Raw genomic sequence first — 24,232 nt, 5'->3', positions numbered from 1 at the left:
GCACTGGGCTACATCAGCGCAATGCCTGCGACCCGATTGTACGAAAACCAGAGTCCTTTTAAAAACATGACACTTTTATATTTACTCACCCGTCTGCAAGCGTGCATCCACGTTAAGAACACGACTGACTGTGCGTTTTAACAGCGAATGTTGCTTTATTTCTCGGCTTTCACACTACCTCTATTTGACGATTTCATATCGACCATGCGTAGTCTACTTGAAGTTCGGTGGAAGATCACAGAGCTAAAGGTCCTCATTTACTCAATTTGCCAATGCCGAACGAACACCTTGACCTTCAGTCATCAGGAGATACAGTTCGTCTTGTGTTTTAGTATACGCCTCAGGCTCTGGAGCATATTTAGTCTTAAATGAGTGATTACTTTAAAGGAACTCGGCGTCGCCTTTCTTCTCCACCACATGCAACAGAAGGCGAAAGCCGTGTACTCCAGCAGCAGCAGCATCACTGTGGCTGCACACCGCCTCTCTGCTGCTCGGACATCGCTGCGTAACCAGCCTGCAACGCAGCCAACATGACATCATGCGTGAGAAACAGTCCCGTTCTGGGCGGATTCTGCTTATTTATTTATTTACTTATTCATTTGTGGCCGCGGGATCTAATCGCCGATAACATTACATAATCACTACTGGGCTTAAATTGGGGGCTTGATTTGGATGTCGGTGGCGTGGCCAAGTGGATAAGCTTTAACGTCCCATCATGCTACAGTAAATTTAGGCATGGGGGGCGATCTTTGTTTCTGTCCCAGTTGAAATGGTATAAGAATAAATATGTGTGTGCATGAGTCGGTGTCCACACAGAGGCAGGAAATGACCGAGTGAACATTACAACTCTGCAGCGCTGACACTCTCCTCATTGCAATGAGGCGCGCTGGATTGGAGGGCATCTGAGGACAGCTGTGGTGCTGGCAACATTGCTCTGCTGCAAAACACTTCACACAATAGGACACTTGTGTTTTCCATCTCCTCAAGTGAACAAGACTGGTTTATTATAACATCTTGTGTTCTCTAAACGCACACGACACGTCTGTGCACGAAGTTAAGCAATAACTCTTGATGTGTATATTTAATCTGCGTGATAAATTTGGATGTTGTCATGCTACTAGCTTTGGGAGGGAGGGGCAAGCATGGCGCTGGAACAATTGTTATTTTCAGAAGCATTTAAAAAAACAAAATGTAAGTCTATAAAAAATCTGTAGTAAAATGCATCACGGGATCCTGGAACCCAAGGTGCCCTCTTCAGACCGTTTTTTTTTTCTGACCAACAGTTAAAGACCTATGTTCAGTTTTCAATGATAAAAAACAGACAAAAGGAGCAAATCTTTATACTATATTATAACTATATTCAACCTAATATTCAAGATGTATGCATTTTAGGCAATGTAAACCTCGTTATTAAGCCTTTTAAACACATCTAATCTCAGTTTCACTTGTTTCATGCAAACTTGCATAGATATATAACATACATTTAGTAACGTAGTTTACCTTTAAAAGCCTAATCCAAATGAATGGAACATTTTAATGCAGTTAAAATTCATATATCTTAAATATTAGGCAAAATAATATTTGAGTAAATTTAACAAATTTTACTTGGTAAAGGATTAAAATGCTTGATTATAAAAACAATTCTACCTTATGACTAATAGGTCAATCAGCATGCTTTGAGTTTTTATTGATCACCTACCGTGTAGTCTCATCTTCTCTGTATCTGAAGGGAAACATGGTGACAGGAGGCAGTAATGAGGAACAGATGCACACAATGACTTAGTGCAGGGTGAAGCGACTTATGACAGTTTTACAGTAAAATCTTTATTGTTGAACCACATGAAGTGCTGTCATCATTTAACTCGAACCCCAGGCTGCCGCTCTGTGTGTTATGTTGTCCTGCTGTCTCACTGCGCAGTGACGGGGTCAGATATTTGTCATTCCGTTGTCACACTGCGTCCTCGACGGGGGAATTTCTTTCCCCAAAGGACCTGTGGAAAAAGCCAGTATCTGTGATTGTGGTCGTGTATTATCATTTTTCCTCTCCCCGGTGTTGTCCTTCACCTTAGGAAGGATGCACAGAGGGGACATAACACTCCACGACTGTGTGCTCCAGCAGTGGGGTGTGATGCTTAGTACCTGCATCAATCACTCACCCGCAAGATGAGCAGGAGGCAGCGACTGTCATTTGTTGTCGCAGGATAGCTGGTGAGGGGAACATTGACCTCATGTACCCTTTGATAGCATTAGACATCATTTTTGAAACTGATCACGTTCCTTACGTCATAAATCTGTCAGTTGTAACATGAATATATACACATTTCGGGGGCAGTTTAACACAAGAGCAGTGAGCTCGACGTGAGGAGTAGTGTTCTGTGTGCGTGTGTAGTGTCTGCTGTCGTCCTGGAGGAGCTTTGTGAAGTCTGACAAAATAACCTTGAAGATGACATTGGGATTGTGCTGTTATCTCGTAGCAAAAAGCTGGTGTTATAAAGCAGGTGTGGAAGCGTGAAAGACATGAGCATGTACCAGTCTGCTGTGGTCTGTCCTGTTCAGATGTGACATTAACATGCGTCCTGGGTGATCGGGTTATGACAGGACAGCTCTCAGTGTGTCAGTTCACATCTGAGAGCAAAATGTGTCTCTTCATGTGTCTCCCATGACCACTTGTGATTGGATCTTTTCCCCCGGCTACATCATTGCTGCTTGCAAAAATCTAATGTTATCATTTTTAGCCAGCAGGAGGCGGCAATGCACTTCCTGTGCCTAATCTGCCAGAAATTAAAAGAAGAAGAAAAACATCTGAACATATTATCTAATCACTCACTAATCACTATATACTGAGTTCGCATTTTCATTGTGACGTTCGAATGATTAGTGACATTTTTTTTTACCCTATATAGTGGACTCATCGTTTCCCACAATGCATCGTGAAAGTAGTGTACAACCGATGGTCATTAACCAAGCAATATCTACCATAATGCATTGTGCTTGTGGCAGAGAGACAGAGAAGAGAGGGCAGCAGGAACAGTGCGACCTGTTGTACAAATATAAATAAGAGCAGAGCAGTGATTCACAGCAGAAACTGCAGCAGACAAGTTTATTTCTACATTTCAAGATGGTCATTATTTTACCTAAGTGCAGTCCATCCCCAATTTGTCTTGGATTCCACATCTTCTGTACCCCTACATTAATATACATGAAAGCAGTTTTTCTTATCCATCTCACACATTTTTCATCTTGTTTTATAATAATCAACATTTTGGGTCCTTTTTTTATCCTGTAGACTGTTTTAATGTTAAATCTATCTATTTTCATGTGATTATAAAGCATGTTGAGCTTCTTTTTTTGTATGGAAGGTGCTATAGAAATATAATGTATTATTATTATTATTATTATTATTATTATTATTATTATTATTAACTGCTGAAATGCAGTGTGCCAGCACTTTAATCCATAGCAATTTACCAAGCTCTGTGCATATCAAGCATGGACAAAACCATCATCACAGCCTTTATGGACACTGTAATCCTGTTGGTTTGTTATGGATCCCTGTAGGTTAGAATTCCCCCCTAATGAGCTTAATGTTTCATGGGTGCTAAAGTGGAAGCATAATGGCCTTACTGTGGCACTGATAGGCCCGAAGCCCAAATGGCTTTCATTGTGTTTGCCACTGGAGCCAGAATGGTGTAAGTGTTTTTTTGACACTGGGCATTAGCAACACGGCTCAAAGGGTAACCAGTCTCAGAGTTAACTCTGCCCGGCTCGTAACACACGCAGTGGTGGTATGATAAACATTTATGCGTTGCACAGAGTCTCCGAATGTGTCCTGAAGTCCCACAGCGTGCTGCTGCATTATAAAACTGCATACTCTCTTGGATTTTGCAAAGGCCCTGTCAAAGGTCCCTCTGTTCAGTGAAGGGCAGCGGAGCCTGAAAAAGGACAACATTGATATTCATACAGCTTGTTCTTATGGAGTCACCGGTGGGTGCCTCATCCCTCAGGTGTCAGTCATTACAGTGTCCTCGGTAGCAGGTGAAATGTGAGGGCACTTGTATCGCTGCAGCTTCACTGATGTTCTCCAGGCACTTAGCAAAGGGAGAATTCGCCAAGTAAACATACGGTCGGAACCCTCGCTGAAACATAAAGTGTGGTGAGGGATTGGAAATGTGTTTACCGAGGGAAAATGTGTCTTCGTCCTTCATAACTTTGCCAAAGCGGCCCCTTTGAGGACAAAGTGAAAATGTCTTAATGACTTAAATAGTTCCTTCAGATATCAATCATGTCATAATTAGGGCTCTGTATCATTTGTTTAAAGTTTGTCAATCTGTTACTCAAATGTTGGTACTTAAATAATACTTATTTTTGCCATTATCCTTAGGGGGTCAGTGTCGGATGTTGGAACAGTGTCTGAAATCCCATCACCCACACCTTTTTGATGTCTGACTGAAACGTGGGGATGCTCCAGATAGTGTCACTAACTTTCTGTAAATGACAATCCAGCAATCACGCTCCCTCTTCAGACATTGATCGGTAGAGAAGGTAAGCGTCTTCTCTCTCAAGCAATTTAAAAATGTGAAAGCACACCTATCAATCATGACATCCTGCTCTTTCTATGACAACAAGCTTTTTTCATACTGAGTTTGAGTGTTCAGAACATCTTTGCCTTCAGACGAGGTCAGTCAACATGTCACATGAACAAATTTAATTTAAGCACATCCTGGCATTTATTTTGGACATAATTTCCTACAAAAGCCTTCATTCAACAAAAGAAGCCAAAGTTCTTAAATGTTCTAAGTTTCTTGGTCACTAGTTTTACATTTTTTTATTTAAAGGTTAAGTTTGTAAGATTTAGGTGAAAGGGATCTATTGGCAGAAATTGAATATAAACTAATCCTAGTGATGTTTTCACTAGTGTGTTTCATCAAAATTGTACAACTTTTTGTTTTCTTTATCTTCTAATTTAAATCGAGAGGAGTCGGTCCTCTCTACGGAGGCCGCCATGTTTTTTACAGCAGCCCAAACTGGAGAAACTAAACACCTTTTGAGTTTTAATGACAACTGAAGGCTACCACAGGTTCTCTTTCAAGTTTGGAAGGAGAGGGTGAGGTGAGGGGTGTTCACCTGCAACATGCAACTTCACCACCAGATGCCATTAAATTCTACACAATGAACCTTTAAGTCAAACCATCAAAGCATATGTTGATAAGATTAGAAATCTGACCATGGCCAACAATTAGCTGTTGTTCTTAATTGTCTGAATCTTTTACTGCTGTGTTCTGGGTTTTACCAGTAGAGTTGAGATAGCTCAAACTCTTTGGTGCTTTAGTGTGTCAAATACTTGATGGAAGGCTGCAATTTATGATTGTTTTCATTGCTGGCTAATTTGCATGTTAATTTCTTCATTAATCAGTTTGGTGTCAAACAATTAGAGATGTTTTTATTCAAATTTTTTTCCCCATATCAGTCGATATCGATATATCACGATGTAAATCAAATCACTATTTCTGTCATTTCTGCATCAGGTGGTAAAAAATATTAGTGGTATTACCTGTCTTTGTGGGAACATGCTTTCAACGCAATTTGCCAAAATATCTCCACTCTATGAATTCCTCTGACCCTTTTTAACATCGTCCTCGTCTTTTGAGCCTCGGGCTGTGTCCGTTGAGGTGTCTTCTTCAGCAACACTGTCGATCGAGTTTTCCTTAACATTTTCTGTCGTCATTTTCTCTTTTATCTTGCTTCCACTCCTGACGTACTGGTGTGCACGGCTGCAGTAACCAAAACATTAGCACGTGTGCTGCTGCCAGCTGCTACTCCCAATCTGTATTGCTAGAGGAAACAATTTTAGAGGAACATCTTCACAGAAAATAGTGAAAACTTGCAATCAAAAACTCAAATGCATTCAGTTTACAGGATTAAGAAAAATAGTCACATTTGATAAGGTGGCGAAGTGATTACTTTTGGTCTTTGGCTTTGTAACTTTATCTTTAACTTTATTTAAATGGTTAATTGATCATCCAATTTGTTGCCAACAAATTTTAACTGTTCATTTTTATTTTTATTTAACAGTTTAAATAAATTATTGCAGTTATTTTATATTGGTTGGTACCAAAAGGTTTTGTGTTTTGATACACAGTCCTAGTTAATATATAAACTCTAAAGGGTTCTTCTACTGGTAAACAGAGTCAGTTTGATTGTGAGCATCCTCTTGCTCCTAAGAGGCCAGTACAGGATGTCACAGTACAAATTGTGATCACCATGTGCAGTTTAAGTAGGAAGTAGGAAATGACTGTATACCATTTCTTACAGTGGTTACAGTACACAATGCTGAACTTGCATTCCTCTAATTCGAACAGATCTCTTCCCAGTGCAATATATCATCAAACTCCATGTCCTTGCCTCGAACATGGAAAACAATTTTCACTTTAAGCGACTCCTGCAGCCATAAATCATAGATTTCTTGTGCAAAACCTTGCGTTTATGATTTAAGATGTGTCACGTAACCAGCAGTCACATGCGACTTATAGGATGCGATTCGCACACACACGCGCAACTGCACTTATATAAGGGTAACAACATTCCAGCTAGTCATGCAGTGGGAGACCCAAGGGTGGGCCCTGGTCATCAATCAGGAGGACTTCCCCCAGCCACAGAGGCAGAAGCTGACATGTCAAAACTGCCATAAGCGAACAGATTTCCTCCCTGCCAGCAACCGGCCAAAGACGACGGGATAGGAAATTGACTCTCATCCTTGTTAATGAAAGGACGCACTTGCATGTGTGTGTCTGTGTGTGTTTACATCCTTGCCCACGCATTTGCTTTTCCCTGGAAAATCTTGTGTGTGTGTGTGTGTGTGTGTGTGTGTGTGTGTGTGTGTGTGTGTGTGTGTGTGTGTGTGTGTGTGTGTGTGGTGTGTGTGTGTGTGTGTGTGTGTGTGTGTGTGTGTGTGTGTGTGTGTGTGTGTGTGTGTGTGTGCGCGCGCGCCTGGGAGCCTGGGAATCGAAGCATGTGCGTGCTCACTGCGAGTTGTTCTGCCTTTGGCTGCACTGCAGCCCTCTGCTGGAAGGGGTTGGATGCCGTCAGTGACCCTGGAGGCAAGCGTATGGACCCAGCTTGGGTTGCGCTGCGAGGTGGAAGGGCCTCTTGTTTCTGTGACCCCTGTGGAGAGAGCAGCCTGTCAGGCAGAAGGCCTGTCAGCTGCAGTTCTCATTCACAAATCACCTTGTGAATGCACACACACACATGCATGCAGATAAGCCACAAAATGTCCCCCTGTTCATGTCTAACCCTGCCTCTGCTCCTTTAAAACATTTAATTCAAGCTATGTAAAAATTGTATTAGACATTATTACAAATCTTTTATCAGATTCATCGTATAAATTAATTAATGTTTTACTATTTCTTTTACATAATTTAATGTCGTGTTATCATAGGTTTCGTAAAGGTTATATCCAGTAGGCAATTTGTTGTAGGAGGAGGGGAGATGCCATCTGCCTGTGTATGCAGATAGATATTTTTTTTCAGCAGGTGAGCATCCTGTAGTAAGTGCTGATATATAGGCTACATATTAGGATCCACTGTTATTATCAAAGTTGAGACCGAATGGCATCAAAAAGAACAGGAGGACATCACTCTTTGCCTTGCTCTTCCCACACAAGCACACTGAGCCCTTTGTGTTTTTATTGACACCAGTGTTTTACCTTCTGTGGCAAGTAAAATGTATGCTGTGAAATAGGTCCAAACCAGGCTTTTTTCCCTGTTACCATGTATTTTAAACACGAAACCTTTTGAAAGTGGGAGTATAAGTGCGGCTGGTATGTAGGCAGCTTATTATGTTATGATGAGCTGTAAGCACATCAACATATGACTGTATAAAGAGCTCATGGTGAAATTTGTAGCGTCCTTACCCACCCAGGAGACATGAAGCAACAGTATAAGTCTTTCAGAGTCTTGTTTCTTTCCAGCTGATGAGTGCAAGTTGAATATTCACTCTTCTTATAGCTCCTTTTTGGTCTCCACCAATTCCTGGGGAAAGCATCTGTCTCTTATAGCAGCTGCTACATGTTCACCTGCTTGTCTACCTCTGTCTGTCTATGTGTCTGCCTCTCTGTGTGTAGTCTGGTCAGGTAGTGTACAGTATGTTTGCGATAGACCTGTTCACTGCAAAGAGCTGCCTGCTGCTGAAAACGAGGTGGATGAGAAGAGTCAGAGGAAACCAAAACAGCGAAGTGATGCTGACTGCTGAGTTGCTGATAATTCTCTGTGGGTCACTTAGCACGTGTCTTTCATATTACACACAGCTATTTGATCCACTGTTGATGTAAAGATATTGATTAAAGTAACTTTAGCATGGTGTGGACACATGCACTTACTGGAGACTTACCACAGTGACGTCCACACCTCAGTGTTGCCTCCTCTCCTCTGCTTACTCCTGCTGACATTAACATTGTGGATCAAGGTCAATTTTATCTGAGTAGAGAGAGGACTACTGTATGTAGTACTAGACCGCAGGCTTTTGTATTATGTAACAGCCGTTGTGTCTATTTTTCTGGATTTGTCCCACAGTATGTCTTTTGTTCATGATCCTCCTGCGATAAAGATTGCACCACTACTAGATTCACACAGAGATACTGCTGACTCAGCAGCTACCTGCAGGCGGACCTGAGTATCATTGGCAGCCACGTCTCAATCACTGCTTTGAATCGTGAGTTTATGTCAAAATATTATCATCGCCTCAAGTAACACTATAGCTCCTCTTTGTCTGTATGTGTGGAGGATATAGATTCCTGGACAGGCAGGCTCTTTGGATCACTGCCTCATCCCTGTCTGTTGATTCAGTGTTGGTGAAATAAGAGAACATATGGCTGCTCTCTCCCTGCATTACATCACCTTGAGATCCAAGCCGATTATTTGCATTTACAGTACTGAGAAAAAAATTGGATGGATTTGCTGTGTTCGCTGCAAAAACTGGCATGCCTGGCTTCCCGAAATGAAGTGTGTCTTAATGAAGTGGATGCACAAAAGGTCAGCGACTTTTTTTTTTTTTTCTGCTTGGAATGAATGCAGGCTGGGATGTACTTTTATACTCTGTATCCCGCTTAACCCAGCGCACAGCTCAGCCAGATGCATTAGGCTCAACAGTGTTATTATTGATCCATCCGAGTTATATCACATCATGCAGAGTTAGTGCCAGCTGTACACATTCAGGCTCCTGTGAAGACTTTGCATGTGGTTGTTATCGGCTATTCACTGGTTTCCATTAGCTTCTCTCCCTGGCTCTTTTCATGCACTGATGCACCGTGGACGCTCACTGCTCTGATATTAGGAGTGATTTGGTTCAAAACATCTTGATGGCATCTTGACCTCAGCCAATGTCTCTTCTTACCAAGCCAAAGCACTCTCAGTAGAAGCTTGTTGCTTGAGCTGGGTATGGAAGCTCAGTACTTTTGGTACAGACCAGATGAAAGTCTGATAGATCAGTCTACTAACTAACTTCATCTAGAATTTTCTGTGCCACAAAGTCATCATCAGTTGATGGAATTGCCTAGTTGTTGTGGAGAATGATCTGTTGAGAAAAGCTTTCCTGTACATGTTAACGACAAGTTAAAGAAACACTTTGTAACTTTTGCCAAGCAACAGCAACCTCTGCAGCCACTTGTGGTAATTACCTCTTTTGGGCTCCAAGTTCGTGCAATTAGGGCAGATTCCATGAACAGAAAGTGTAGTCACTAGTTACAACCCAAGTTGCAGCGGAGGCTCAAGAAGTGCACAACCTCGTCTAACTGCCTACCTTTCACTGTATAAGTTTGATATAACGTTTTGAGCCAGGACAGCAAACAGTCGTGATTTTGTTGAGTGGCTAGGTGTCCCTCGCAGTGAGGAAGCAGCAAGCAGATTGGCCGATGTGGAGTGGACTGGCTGGGGTGTAAGGTTTAACCATGTCCTGAATGTAGACTGGGCCCGATCCGTTCGCAGCAAGGTACGCAAGTACTAGTGTCTTTAAGGGGATTTCAGGCAGCCACTGGTAACCAGTGAAGGGAGTGGAGGAGCGGTGTAGTGTGAGAGAACTTAGGTAGGTTGAAGAGGGAGTTGCAGTAGTCTAGGCGTTAGATGACGAGAGCCTGGACCAGAACCTGTGCTTTCTGAGTGAGAAGGGGACATATTCTCCTGATGTTGCCCTTCCCTGGAAGGAAAGGTAGCTCGCTCTTGTCAAGGTTGATTTTCAAGTGGTGTCCGGACATCCACTGAGAGATGTCAATTAGACAGGCAGAGATTCTTGCTGCTACCTGCATTTCAGACCGAGGAAAAGAGAGAATTAGTTGGGTGTCATCTGCGTAGCTGTGGTAGGAAAATCCATGTGAGTGAATAACTGAGCCAAGAGAGTTGGTGTACAGGGAAAAGAGTAGCTGGGCCAGGACGGAACCTTGAGGGACCCCAGTAGTGAGTGGACAAGGTTCTGACATAGATCCTCTCCAAGTTACCCTGTAGGCACGGTCTTTGAGGTAGGATGTGAGCAGGGAGAGTGCAGAGCCTGAGACACCCATATGCTGAAAGGAGGAAATAAGGATCTGGTGGTTCACCGTATCAAACGCAGCAGAAAGGTCCAGAAGGTTGATCACAGACGAGAGAGAGGCTGCTCTAGCAGTGTGAAGAAACTCAGTGACAGCAAGGACGGCAGTCTCAGTTGAGTAGCCTGCCTTGAAACTAGACTGGTGAGGACCAAGAAGGTTGTTCTGGGGAAGATAGTAGGAGAGTTGATTAAAGATAGCACACTTGAGTGCTTTGGAAAGAAAAGGAAGAAGAGTAGTTGTTTATTTCAGACGGGTTGAGGGTTCGTTTCTTGAAGAGAGGGTTCACTCTTGCCTCTTTAAGAGAGTTAGGGAAACAGCCAGTTGATAAGGAAGTGTTGATAAGATGGGTGAGAAAAGGAAGACGGTCGGGAGCAATAGCCTGGAAAATGTGAGAAAGGATGGGGTAAAGGGAGCAGGTGGTTGGGTGGAGGTTACCAGAGTAAGAACTTGATTGGGAGACGGGGGTGAAAGAGAATAGAGTAGGGGATGAAGATGTGGTTGATGGAAAGGTAATTTCACAGTGGCTTGGGGAAGGGAGGAAGGAGGAGAGGAGCTGGGGGGTCAAGGAGGATAGAAAAGATGGAGAAGAGTTTTTTGGGGGTTGGAGAATGAGGACTTTTGTCTGATAAAAAGAGCTTTTAGCTGCAGAAATAGAGGCAGAGAAGGAGGAGAGAAGAGATTGATATGTAAGCAGGTCGTCAGTGTGTTTTGATTTCCACCATTTCCTTTCTGTTGCCGACATAGTGTCGGCACGCACTGAGTCAGACAACTACGGAGCTGGGGAGGACTTGCGCACCTGCCGTGAAGTAAGAGGACAGAAAGAGTCGAGAGAGGAGGACAGAGTAGAGAGGAGAGTATCTGTGGCAGAGTTAGGATGTATGAGTGAGAAAGAGTAAAATGAAGGGAGGGCTGATCAAACAGATTAGGCCAGAGAGGAGGGAGAGAGGAAGTGGATGTTGCGACGGACAGTACAGAATCTGTTGATGTAATAGGGTTGTCAGATTGGGAGAGTGAGAGAGAGTAAGAGATTTTACAGTGAGGTTGGAGGTAGAGCAGTTTCTGGTGAATATGAGATCTAGGTGGCTGCCAGCTTTGTGAATAGCTGGGGAAGGAGTGAGCGAGAGAGCAAAGGAAGGAAGTAAAAGTAATAAGTCAGACGACTTCTCTGTCTGGATGTTAAAGTCACTCAGAAGGACAAGTGGAGGGCCATTTTCAGGGATGTTCGAGAGGAGGACGTCTAATTCCTCCAAGAACTTGCAAAGGACCTGGTGGATGGTAGAGGACAACAATATTGAATTGTACCGGATGAGTTACATTCACAGCACGGCATTCAAAAGAGAGTGGAGTAAAATGTGTCAGCGAGTAGAGAGAAAATCTCCATTTGGGGGTGATGAGTGGACCACCACCTGTGCCAGTGGGTCTGGGTGTGTGGGTGAAAGGGTATGCTGAGGAGAGAGCAGCAGGGGTGGATGTGCTGGTGTGATCCAAGTCTCAGTGAGAGCAAGGAAGTCAAGGGATTGCTGGGTAGTAAAGTCAGATGTGAAGTTTGTCTTGCGGGTAGTTACCTCACAGGTAGAAAGTAAATCAGAACTTAGCCCTAGAATTAGAATACAATTAAAGCAACCTTAACTAGAACTGGTTCTGGCTATCTCACACCTGAGGGAAAAGAAAATCCTAGCTCACACATTCCTAGGTAGGAAAACAGCACAAACAAAGCAGTCAAGTTAACCTAAGACAGCAGATACAGTAACAGCCAAGCAAAGAAGCCAATTTAAAGAAAGTGCTCAGCTTAAATTCAAGCAGTCCAGCAGTTGGAAACCCAATGCCCACTATGTGATGCAGTCGAAATGAAAAAAGCTGATAATCTTTCACAATAGCTGCATTGAAATAAAAGAGATAAGAGGCTGAAATTAGGGAAGCAAATCTCCCTGGATCTCACCAAGTTTAGAGTCTGGAGCTGCTACGTGTAATGAAGATTTGGAGAGAGTGTTGGAGGGAATTTCCTTTTACAGAACTGATATTGTTTTTGAATGAATCCCACGTCGGATCCAACACCTTACACATGAATTCTGTTCTGGTAGTTTTCCCAGTTCACTATGTTAGTAAGAATGGATCTTTTTGTTTGCTTTCGTTCTCCAAGAATTCATTGTTCAAATCCCAGAAATGTTGATTTACGCAGAAGTAAGAGATGTAGGCAATTCACCTGACCACAGGTGTAGCCTTTAGCAGTACGATTCTGTCATTTTAATAGTGATGAGTGTATGCAAACAGTGTCACTGTTTCAGCCAGAGCTCACACCGAAACCCACACTTACACCCTAAAACCACCAACGCTCGCAGACACAGACGAACTTAGATGTGGGGACAGATATAGCAGGCGGCTGGTCATTTTTCCTATATTTAGCTTTTCCTCTCAGCGTTCTCAACTTGTTTTCGCTTTGCTTGCACAATGGCTTCCATTCTATGGCTCTTTGTACCTCCTTCCTTGTTCCTGATTTGGTATGCTACTGCTATAATTACATATTTTTCCCCACTTTTCAGTAAATGAACCTGTGGTCAGTGAGTCTCTGACTGTAACTATCAATATAGCAACTATTTGTATTTATAGAGTGATCACCCTTGGGTTAGCTATATATAGAACATACATTGGGGACAGTGAAGTTTGAAGAGCAGAAAAGTCATATTGAGCATGAGTGTGTCCGGTAGTGGGTGTGCACGTGAATGCTGGTAAACAGAAAATATGCGACTTTAATGGAACAATGTCTTCCAAATTATTATTGTTAAGTGTGTTACTATTTGTTTGTCACATATACAGTATGTGGCTAATTGTTTGTGGGGTTTCTATACTTCAATCAACTTGTATCAGCCTGCGTTGACCCAGGACATGCTGCAACATCAGCCAGTGTCTGGCACAGCTTCCAGCGGCCTGTAAGCAGGGTTTTTCCTGGCTCAAAATAGAGATTTGGTGGTGGACCACCCGTGCAGATCAGTATGCGGAGCATGATTGACTGAAACTGTTAAAGGATTGGTTCACGCTTTGGTGGTACATGCTGCACATCTATCAATCAGCTTCTTCTTATTTTGACAAGGATAGGGCAGCATTTGTCTGTATTTATTTATGATACTGAAGCCTGTTGTCGCAAATAAAATACAGTAACATTTTACACTGTATATTGCAGTAACAAAAATAAACTGCCCTTAATATTATTGACAGAACTTGGAGTCACATCAGACAAGCATCTTTTAGAAGTTGCTGTTTCAATACTAACCGTGAGAAAATGGTAATATTGCTGATTTGTTCCACTAAAACTCCTTCATAGATGTTAAAATGTTCTAACATAAATCAAAACAACAATTAATGTAGTAATATGATGATAAACTTTATTACAGGCTCTAGACCCAATAGCAAGACATACACCATAAAGAAAAAAGAAAACAGATACATAAACACATACAAACATACTCTTATTCATGAGAGTCTTAAAAGGCACCCATACCAATGTTTCCACAGATATGATTGATATCTGACCGAGCTGCACCTGGGGCTTGTGAGCATCATTATAATACAGGTCTTAGGTCTAATAATTAGGTCTTATTGATATTATGATAAAAACCCTTTTTTTCAAGTTTAAAGACAGATTTTTGCTCCTGAGTGAAGGTTGTTGTTATAAACTCTTCTTTATGAGCACAGAATAACAAACAGTAAAACATTTTATAACCTTTGTTATATTGCTATTTATGAAAAGTACATTGTGCTAATTATTGAAAATGTTTTATTGCCTAGCTCAAGTATCGCAGAAGATCCTTTGGACAGTTCTCAGTCTCCACTTTAGCTGCGGAGTTATCTAATGTTATCATTTCACAGACTGACAGAGAACACAGGGTGAGAAACTCGTGGAATGACATGCAGTAAATGATCCGGTTGACCCTTATCCATGGTCCAGCTGCTGAGTGGTATGTGCCCTAACCATTTGGCTAATGGGTCACCTTCCCCACTTTTAAATAATTTAATTATTTTTTGGGTATACAGGCTCATTTTTTAACAACAAATAAACAAAAACTAATTGTTTTGTCCGGAAATCAGATTTTAGGACAGGATTTTTTTGCAGGACCGAAAATAAAACCCCATCAGTCACACCTTGGCACACTAAGCAGTAAACCAAATAAAGACCAGAAATCCCTCAAAACATTTTGCGATGCAAACATGCAAAGTACCACAATATTTTAATTATTGCCCCTTGCGTACATACACAGGCCTCTTTGGTCCAAAAAGGTACAATTGTAGTTGCATGGAATTTGTATGTTATTGGAACATTTGGTAGTAGGGTTTGAACCAGCACCACCCACCACAGCTGAGCCCTGCACAACATCAGTCAACACAATCCCTCCCGGAATTGTGGCAATCGTAGACTACTGTGTGCTGGTCACACTGCTGTTTTCTGTGGCCATCACGGCAGGTTAAGATTGAGAAGGGCATCTGTTCCTTTCTGGTCGGTGGATGTATGGTGATGCGGGGAGGAGGGTGGGGGGGTCTCTGGTCTGTCTGTGGCTGGTCGTCTGGTGGGGGGCAAGGGGAGCTGTGGTTATGGTTATATGTTAGGATTTATTTGCTGGGTTTACACACATGCAAAAAGGTAGACACTGTTATTTTTATAGTCAGCTACATACATGAAGAAGGCCCTTCTTCTTCTTTGCTCTCATGGAACCGACAGTCTGCTCTGGCAAAGGTGCCTTTCAAATGAAACACGCAGTCGTCCCACATGTTAAACAGTGATAATCCATTTCAGAGCTCATAAAGAAGGACACCATCCTGTACTGTACACAGACAGCTACAGTGACAGACTCTGCTGTCTCTGCGGTGTTCTAGGGCCATATGTGAATATGTGATCTGCTGGGATGCGGAGGAGGACGCTGTCTGGGGTTTCTCTCTCTTCTTTATTGGTACCGTGCCCAGAACCCCCCTCCTACCAGCCTATTTTACTATTATTGACCTTTTAGGTATAATCAGATACTGACTGGTCCCTGTTTTCGTACCTCCAGTTTGATGGAGCTTCATCTCTGACCACAGAGAGTCAGTCAGACTTCTAGGTAGAGGAATGATCTCGTTGTGGTACTAGGGGGTAGGCTTGGGTGATGACTATAGTGAAAACATTCTCCTATAAAGGTACTTTATTTTTTCATATGTTCTTTAAGTGTACACATAATGAATTATATTCTATATGAAAATACTAGCCATAGTGTTTTAATTTACAGAATAAAATCAATTCAAAAAAGTGAATTGCAGTTTCAGGTATAGAGCTGATCCATATTTGTCAACCAATACCTTAAACCTGGGTTAGGGTTAGCATTACATAACCCTGTAAACATAAACCCTACTACATCACCGTTGCCTTGTTAAGTTCAAAACAGTTCAAATGTATTCAATTTGTGTTGATATATAGATATATTTATAGCATAATAGGCAGGAATCTAAGTTAATACTTTTTTTTAACTCAAACAAGTATATCTTTATGGTTGTTGTTGAATTAGACCTGATTGCAAAATTAAGTTTCATTCAAATATGTGATGCTGATGATCATCATCAGTTACAGATGAGCTTATTGATGAGATGGACAAAAAGAGAACAGATTTCCTGAATTGTGACATTTACACATAATAATGTTACATTTTTACATAAGTCCACACAATAACATAAGTGGTGTAGTGGCAAATAAAAGCTGGGTTAAGTATGTACCTTCTTATTATTATATAGTCAGTCAACACAAAAACGACAATACAAGCAAAACACTTTCAATTTCAGAAAAGCAGTGGTGTGTGCTTTAGAAGTAAAAGCTTTTTATTTGCCCTACTTATTTAAATGGTGGCCAATCTGGAATCAGGAAGGTTCACTCTCTACATCTGCATCTTTTAAAATAGGACATTATTTCTATTCAGCCACTGCTAAATGTTAATGTATTGTGTAGCTCCAGGTACAAAATGAATTCCCAGTGTTGGGCATGGAGAAAAGAGGACAGTTTTTATCTAGTTGTTTTCATCCACTTTCCTGCCCTGAATTCCTAACAAAGAGAAATAGTCCTGTTGAGGAAATGTGTGTCTGTGGTAGCATGATATTCACAGTGTGACAAGGCCACGGAGACAGGACTCAGCTGCAAAGAGGCAATCCTCCCCTGTGGACCAGCTCAACACTGGCAGCTCTGTCACCTACAGAAAGGCTGACATGTGGAGTAAGACCGATTTACTCAACCAATATTAGTCTTCATGTCGTACTCAAAAAATATGACAACAAACCGCAATATGTTGAATGCAATAACCACCTTTATTTTCAGCAGATTTACACCTCAGTCAACAGTAATTTGTCTTCAATAGCAGGGTGTTTGAGATGTTTTTTTTTTGTAAAAACTTCAGCAAAAAAATATTTCCAGTCTTGCCTCCACCAGTTTAATATTCTCTGTAAGACGGACCCAAATACTTGCTGAGAAGGACCAGGGGCACTCTGCAGCTCGCAATAAATTATTGTTTTGCAGTGATAACATTTTTCTGTGATTTTCTGTGATTTTCCTCATGCCAAGAAAAAACTACGGGAGTTGTGGCTGCAAAGCCACCATCATGGACAGTTCCATGTAAAATCCAATATTAGTTCAATAAAAATTGATCATCGCTAATTTAAATTTATATTTAACTTGTGTGAGTCTCAATGGGGTAATCACCAACCACAAAAGTACACAAACACACAAAATGTGTGGTTTTCCTGTGATTTACTGCTATTTAAAGCTGGTGTGAATGCAATTTTGACATTGTGAGATCAAATGCTATCTAGCAATCGCACTGGATGTGAATCGTTAAAAATATCACTTTACATTTATTGTAGAGTTGATTTTTTGTTGACAAGTAGCCGGGTTTCCATCCAAATTAAAAGCCAGAAAACCATCAAATGTGAATTAATGCACATTTTCATCCATTGCTCTAAGCCTATGTGAATATTTGGAGTTGGCTCATCAAGATAAACAACTGCTGGTGTTGATTCTCCAATAAATTATATTCTAAAGTAATAAGAATGGTACCAGTCAAACTTTGAATTAATGAAAACCCTGTGGAAAATGTGATGGATGTTGTTTGTGTTGATTTAAGGAAGGTGACTTTCTCCTCATCAGTCCAAACAGATCTGGTGTTTTCCCCGGTGATATTTTATATCTCTTCAGTGGAATGGAAGCTTCAGTAATGATTTATTTGTCGTTTACATTTGACCTTGTTGCATTTTGTGTCTATCTATGGTCTATCCATACTCCAATTGTCAATCAAGAATAAAAACCTTGACATTCCAGCTTTATTCTAATCTTTTAGCATTTATAATTTTAAATACACATAAAAACATGATGGTAACTATAGAAACCGTTTTAGTGGTGACTGTTGGTTTCATACTCTTTCTAAATGCTCTTTCAAATGGTTAAAACTGTCTATTTATCAGCCTTAATTCTAAAACTTCAATATTCGAGCCTGCTTTCACACGCTATTTCTAGTCCCATGTCACAAGGACTCTCTGTTGCCTGGTGCAGGATGGTCACCCTGGGCTCTCTTCCATTCCCCTCTCAGCTTCCACTTTTCACGCCCGGCCAGATGAGCAACTGACCGCCTGCCTTCATCCCACCGGCTGGTATTCCCTCACTGCTCCACATATCTTCAAGCTCTGAGCCTTCTGAAAAAAATCAGTTGGCGGAGGGGTGAAAAAAACCACATGGCATGAAAGAGCGGAGGGTGATGTCAGAGTTGCCTGGACTCGTTTCAGCCGGACCCCTGGCAGGAGCATGAACACTTGCACTGTGGTGTGTGGACATTCTCCAGAGCTGCTCTTAAAAAGCCGAATGCCTGTGCCTCTCTTTTTTTTTTTTTTTCACGCCGGTCCTTATATGTTTTCAGATTTTCCAGGGTTTTCTTTGAATGCAGCAGCAATAGCTCTCCACCTATGCTGGAAAATTAGACCTGAATGAGTAAACTGTGTTTTAAAAATATGAAGTAACTCCCTCTACTCCCTCTCCCAGTCAAATTAAAACACCGACCACTCACCCTGCCCCTCTGCCTCTCACCGCTCTGCCAGCTGTGCAGCCCGAGACCGCTGCCAAAAGAAACACAAGCTTACGTCAACTTCCAAATAAGGAGCTGCTACTTCACTTTGACCTGAAAGAGAGACACTAAAGGGGGGGTGTATGAAAGAGGTGGAGATAGACAGGCAGAGTGTGTACCCTCCTCCTCATTCATACGCATAATATACTCAGCTACCTGTTTGTCAGCCCAGTGCACGTAGAGCCGAGACTCTCTCTTCACCGTCACTCTCATTCATCCTTTTTTGTCTCTCCTTCCCTTCACCTCTCTCTGACTGTCCCTGCTCTCCCTGTTTCCAGTCATTCACAACAGGAGGACAACACCACCTGCTACCAGGTAAAAAAACCAAAACATTGATATCTTCTTCTTTTTTTGTCATCTGCAGTCGTTTTTGATGTGTGTGAGGTGATGTTGGTGACGTGACGTGAGAGCCAGGGGATTTTCTCCATTCAGGTCTTTGTTATTGCAAAAGGCAGCTCCATCAATGAGCCAGTGAATGGTGGAAAATACGAGTCATTTGTGGAATCATACTCAGAGCGTCAGACACATTTGAAATGAGCCGAATTTTTTTGCCGTTTTAAACATATTCAGACTGCACAGTTTCTGCAATGAGGGTGTTTGTGCTGGTGTGTTTTTGCATGTGTTACTGCATGTGTTAGTGCATGTGTGTGTGTGTGTGTGTGGGGGGGTTGTGTGTGAATGAAAGGAGAGGGAGAGTGCATATAGTGAGCGGGTCGTGGGCTGTGTATGTAGTAACGCTCACTGCGCGGACAAGGAGTGAATGAGCTCCCTGTGTTGTGCATCCAACCTCTTATGCCTGGCATGTCCTCCTGAGCGCTCTCGAGGCTCTCACACACACACACACACACACACAGAGGGGTGTCTGTGCATGCACTGACTCCCAGAGGGCTCTCCTTCTCTGTCCCCAGAGAGCGCCGCTATCAGGCTGCTGATGAAGCTGCTTTCTCGGAATTAACAGCATTGCTAATGCTCAGCTGATGAGGAGGTGGAACCACAACAACAGATGAGGGCATTCAAGGTGTTGCTTAGGTCAGACAAGTCAATGAAATACCCACTTTTTGATTCAACATCGATGCTCTTAATGCCAGTGTTTAAGATAGAACCTCACTTTAGAAAACCGTAAAATGCACATTTTATACATAGATATGTTGTATTTGAGTTTTTTTGGCATGTTGCAATATTGTAGTTGAATGGTAAAACAAAAAGAAGGGTTTAAACAGGCGACTTTAGGTGGATTGTTGAGAATAATGTGGCTTGTATTGTCATGGAGATTGATCCAGTGTTCTTTGTCATCCTGGTGTGTGCATTTCCTTTCTGTTTCCCCCTGGAAGAATGAAGGAGTGTGTGGGTATAGTACAAATTCAAGACTCCCAAAGTATTGATTTTCTTTTGAGATGTGTACCGTTCCCTCTACAAAAAGCCGTAGCTTCTAGGAGGGAGGCACCTTTGCCCGCCTCCCTCTCTCTCTCTCTCTGTAGTCGGTGAGGATGCTGGAAGATAAATTTAGCCCTCCAGCTCTCCTTCCATCTGCCACCACATGGTTTAGGGCCGTTACCATAGGAACCACCGCTGGGTGTCCATTTGTGTGAGAAGAGGAAATTCACAAGATTTTTAAAAAGCCATTTGTACAATATTCGCCTTCTGTGGTGTGTGAATGGATGCAGCATTTCACAAATTTATATAACACAGTTGTATTTAGCATAACTGGAGGTGCATTCTGCAGATTGTAACTGTATGCACACACTATTTGTAGTGATATATTGTGTTACTGTTAGGATTGGGTGTTGTGTGGTGTATGGGTCCATTATTGTAGCAAAACTATTGTCTCAATCCTATAATGAGATTTGTGAATGTGTACGTGGATCTGCAAATCTGTATTGTGTGTGTGTGTGTGTGTGTGTGTGTGTGTGTGTGTGTGTGTGTGTGTGTGTGTGTGTGTGTGTGTGTGTGTGTGTGTGTGTGTGTGTGTGTGTGTGTGTGTGTGTGTGTGTGTGTGTGTTTGAACATGTGTAAAAAAAAATCCTCAAATCTGTATTTAGAATGTGTGTGTGTAATTAGATTTGCAAATATGTACAAAAACAGATCTTCAAATATATATTCAGATTTGCAAGTGTATTGATATCTGTAAATAAGAATAACTTTATTTGTACAGCACTTGTCTAAACAAGGTTACAAAGTGCTTCACAAAAAGAAGAATGAATTATAATAAAAGGTATTTACTTCAGTTCAATTTTAAGGGCCAAATCATAACATAATAAGGTCAAGACCTTAAAATCTATAGAGAAACCCAACAGTTCCCAAATCATTTAAATTATTACAATTCATTGCATATCATTTAGTTGATGATTTTATCCAAAGCGACTTAGAATAAGTGCATTCAACCATGAGGGTACAATTAGTCTTTAAAAAGCCAAACTACAAAGTGCTATATGTGTAGACAAACTCATACATAGAAATGAATGGCTGTATTTTGCTTCAAGAGCTGTAAATACAGACAATTCATCAGTTTCTGCTCAGGCGGCCTCTCAATTGTTAAAAGTTATTTTACACGTGACTTTTGCTACACTTCTGCCGTGGCAGATCCGCAAATACGTGCCGCGATCTGCAAATATGTGTGGAGATTTGTCTGGGATTTCAGGAGCTGCAGCTTTCACACCACTCTGATTACACACAGACGCATTGAGACTCACATTTGTCAAAAGTTTTGCTACAATAATGGGCCCATAGTAGAGCAGAAACTGTATGCTTTGTACAATAATTATATAAAACCACCAGGCAACCAGTGTAAAAATGAGACATACCAAATTGGTCATGCAAAGAGTTGAATTGTAACTTCATCACGAATGTCATCTCGAGTGAGGCTTGTTTCAGATCAGACATTTTGGCAGATAGTGTGATGGGTAGGTGCTGTCTTGTATTTCCACAGTATTTCACCTCCATTTGGCACATCTTGTGTATGTGTTTTTATTTTGTCCAGCTCTTTAAATCTGAAATTCAGACATCTTGTAGCACATGCCCTGGCCACACTACACTAACAGGGTTAAAGGGTCACATATCCACAGTGAAAAGGACTGTAAAAAGTAAACAGTGAAATGCATTTCTGGATTTTTGAATTAATAATAGATTATTTGAATTAAGATCGATTTAAATCAGATTTTATTCAGCCCCATCAATATATAGGCTACTATAGTACCCTGTTTACAGGTGTTAGTACCCTGTTTATAGACTGCCCGAAGCCCAGTGAGACCCAATCAACAGTTTTATTTTCTCTATAGACTGGTGTAGGCTAATGTTCATGGGCCGAAAAGGCACAGGTATAATTAGTTAAACTAATGATGCCTGCATTCCATTAATTCCATGAAGCTGCTGATGAGCACTCTTACTCACTGGCATGTCTAACTGGAACACTGAAATGGAGCAAGCCATACATTATTATTTGCCAGATCAAGGCCTATTGTTTTTTGGAAAGGATGTCTGATTTGGATTTAAACAGTGATCTACCTTTTTAGCATTGCAGTACGACAGATGGACCAAAAAAATGGATGCAGCAAAATCTGAGGTATTTTTATTTTTTTTACCAATAATCCTTTTCATCAAAAGTAAGTCTGCTAGCCTCAGACACAGACAAGGCCAGATGTTCTAATCTGATTTCTTTTTAATGCCAAACCCCTAAATTTATTTACTTTTTTGTCTTTTCAACTTGTCGTCTTCGGCCTGAACTAATGCTGACTCAATTGAGGTGACTTGAGGACATTTATCAGACTTCACTCAGTTCCCTCCAGAGCCACAAAGTGTGTGTAGTAGAACTCCCCAACTGCTGTAAACACACTTTGATGTAACCTTGAGGGTTGGAGTTTTCCTTTAAGGCGACATGTACGGATTTTTGATCAATTGTTGCCATAGAAAAACTTTGACATTCTGTCCTCATTAAATAAGCAGTGATTTACCCAAGCAAACAGCTGTCTCACTTTAACACTGAGAACATTTCACCTAGACTTGTGCTCTTCATACGCCTTACAACGGTTCACCCAGGGAGAATCACAAAGGCTGAGAGCTAAGGACAGGGGGAATACAGGATCCATGTAGATAAAGGTGCTGCAGGTTCATTTGCACTATGAAAGGTATAATGAACACTCTTTAGTTCACTCTGGAACAAGTGTGACACATGCAAGTGTAAATTAAGAGATGCATTGCATGATGCTGCTTGTTTTTTTGTGCCATTTCTGAGCAAGTGCTGCATCTGAAATGTATTTCACTCCAGTCATTGTCACCCTTATGCAGGGTATTCTCTGAACGTGTCAGTCTGAGCTGTAAAGCGTTATATTCAATAAGACGCCTGAGTCTCTGACTCACCTGCAAAAGCTTTTAGTCTAGTTACACTACCTGTCTGACCTACATAGCACCTAGTATTCTCACTGCAAGAGATCTGGTGCTGTGACATTTGAATGTTCTCTTGCAAACTACGAAAATCACAGCTTATACCTGCTTTTTCTTATGAAGAAAAGTATTGGTTCAGTATTCATCTTATGTTACCATGTATACAGTTCCCACAAGTTAAACCAAAGATGTTTATAAACCTGTTATCAGTAATTTTGAAATAATTCAGCAACTTTGCTGTCCTCCACCAGAATGTGGGTGTTGAAACCAGCTGGTCAGTGCGTGGGATGCCTTGTTTACTGTTTCTTTATGCTGCCTCAAAAACAGTTTTCTTCAGTATCTCTACCCAGTCATCTTTCATCTTCATTTGGCTTGACCTTCTAAACATCAGTTTATCTGTGAAAATGATCCATATATGCCATGAAGTAATGAAGCAGGTAGAGCCATTCACATGTGCTCTAATGCTGAAATATTGTCATGTAACACCGCCAGACAGTGATATTTGCTGGCATAACGTGTTAATCATGCAGCAGTAATTAGAGTATGTTAAAACGCTGCCAGGTTCACATGATGCCACAGTCCCTTAGTTAATCCCTGGGTAATTAACTATGCAAAGAAAACTTAAAGCAAACCAATTTCAAGGTAATACATGTGTCATTTTGATTTACTGCTGGGAATGATGTAACTCCCTCCCCAAATAAGAGAATCTATATTTGGTGTTTCTTGCAGCAGGATGATCTGACTTCTATTACGGAAGAGGTTGTGATATGTAATGTGGTGCTGTGCAACAGGAACACATTGTTGTCCATGGCTTTGACATAAATAATGCATGGTTGATTAGTAAACACTGAAGACCAGGACAGTTTCAAATTATGTTGTTATTCAGATGTTCGTGTCATAGTCATTGCAATTACTTATTTCCCCCCCAGGAAATGTTATCAGAGATTGCTTTTACTTGCTGCATGCTTTCATATTTTTGTACAGAAATATTACATAAACAGTTTCAATTTCAAAGTGTTCAGCAGCCAGGGGCATGTGGAAGCTGGATGTTATGACACATACAGTTATTATGTAAGACATGAAACATAAATATCCATATTTAGAAAAGGTTTATCTGTAACTCAAACCTGAACTGTACAAACTATTCCATATAATGAGTTTTTTG

The 24,232-nt window shown here is 41.3% G+C and overlaps 1 long non-coding RNA gene across 1 annotated transcript; it reads left to right on the top strand.

Annotated features, from left to right (window-relative positions):
- The first annotated feature begins 4,396 nt into the window (after positions 1-4,396).
- Positions 4,397-19,787, top strand: LOC124855029. Its single transcript, XR_007034967.1, has 3 exons — positions 4,397-4,542; positions 18,969-19,005; positions 19,599-19,787. It is a non-coding gene; the product is annotated as an uncharacterized LOC124855029 (long non-coding RNA).
- Positions 19,788-24,232: the final 4,445 nt, after the last annotated feature.

This window comes from Hippoglossus stenolepis, chromosome 17, assembly GCF_022539355.2.
Source record: "Hippoglossus stenolepis isolate QCI-W04-F060 chromosome 17, HSTE1.2, whole genome shotgun sequence".
Taxonomy (NCBI): domain Eukaryota; kingdom Metazoa; phylum Chordata; class Actinopteri; order Pleuronectiformes; family Pleuronectidae; genus Hippoglossus; species Hippoglossus stenolepis.
The sequence above is the reverse complement of the archived record's forward strand: the minus strand, read 5'-3'. Positions and strand labels throughout refer to the sequence as shown.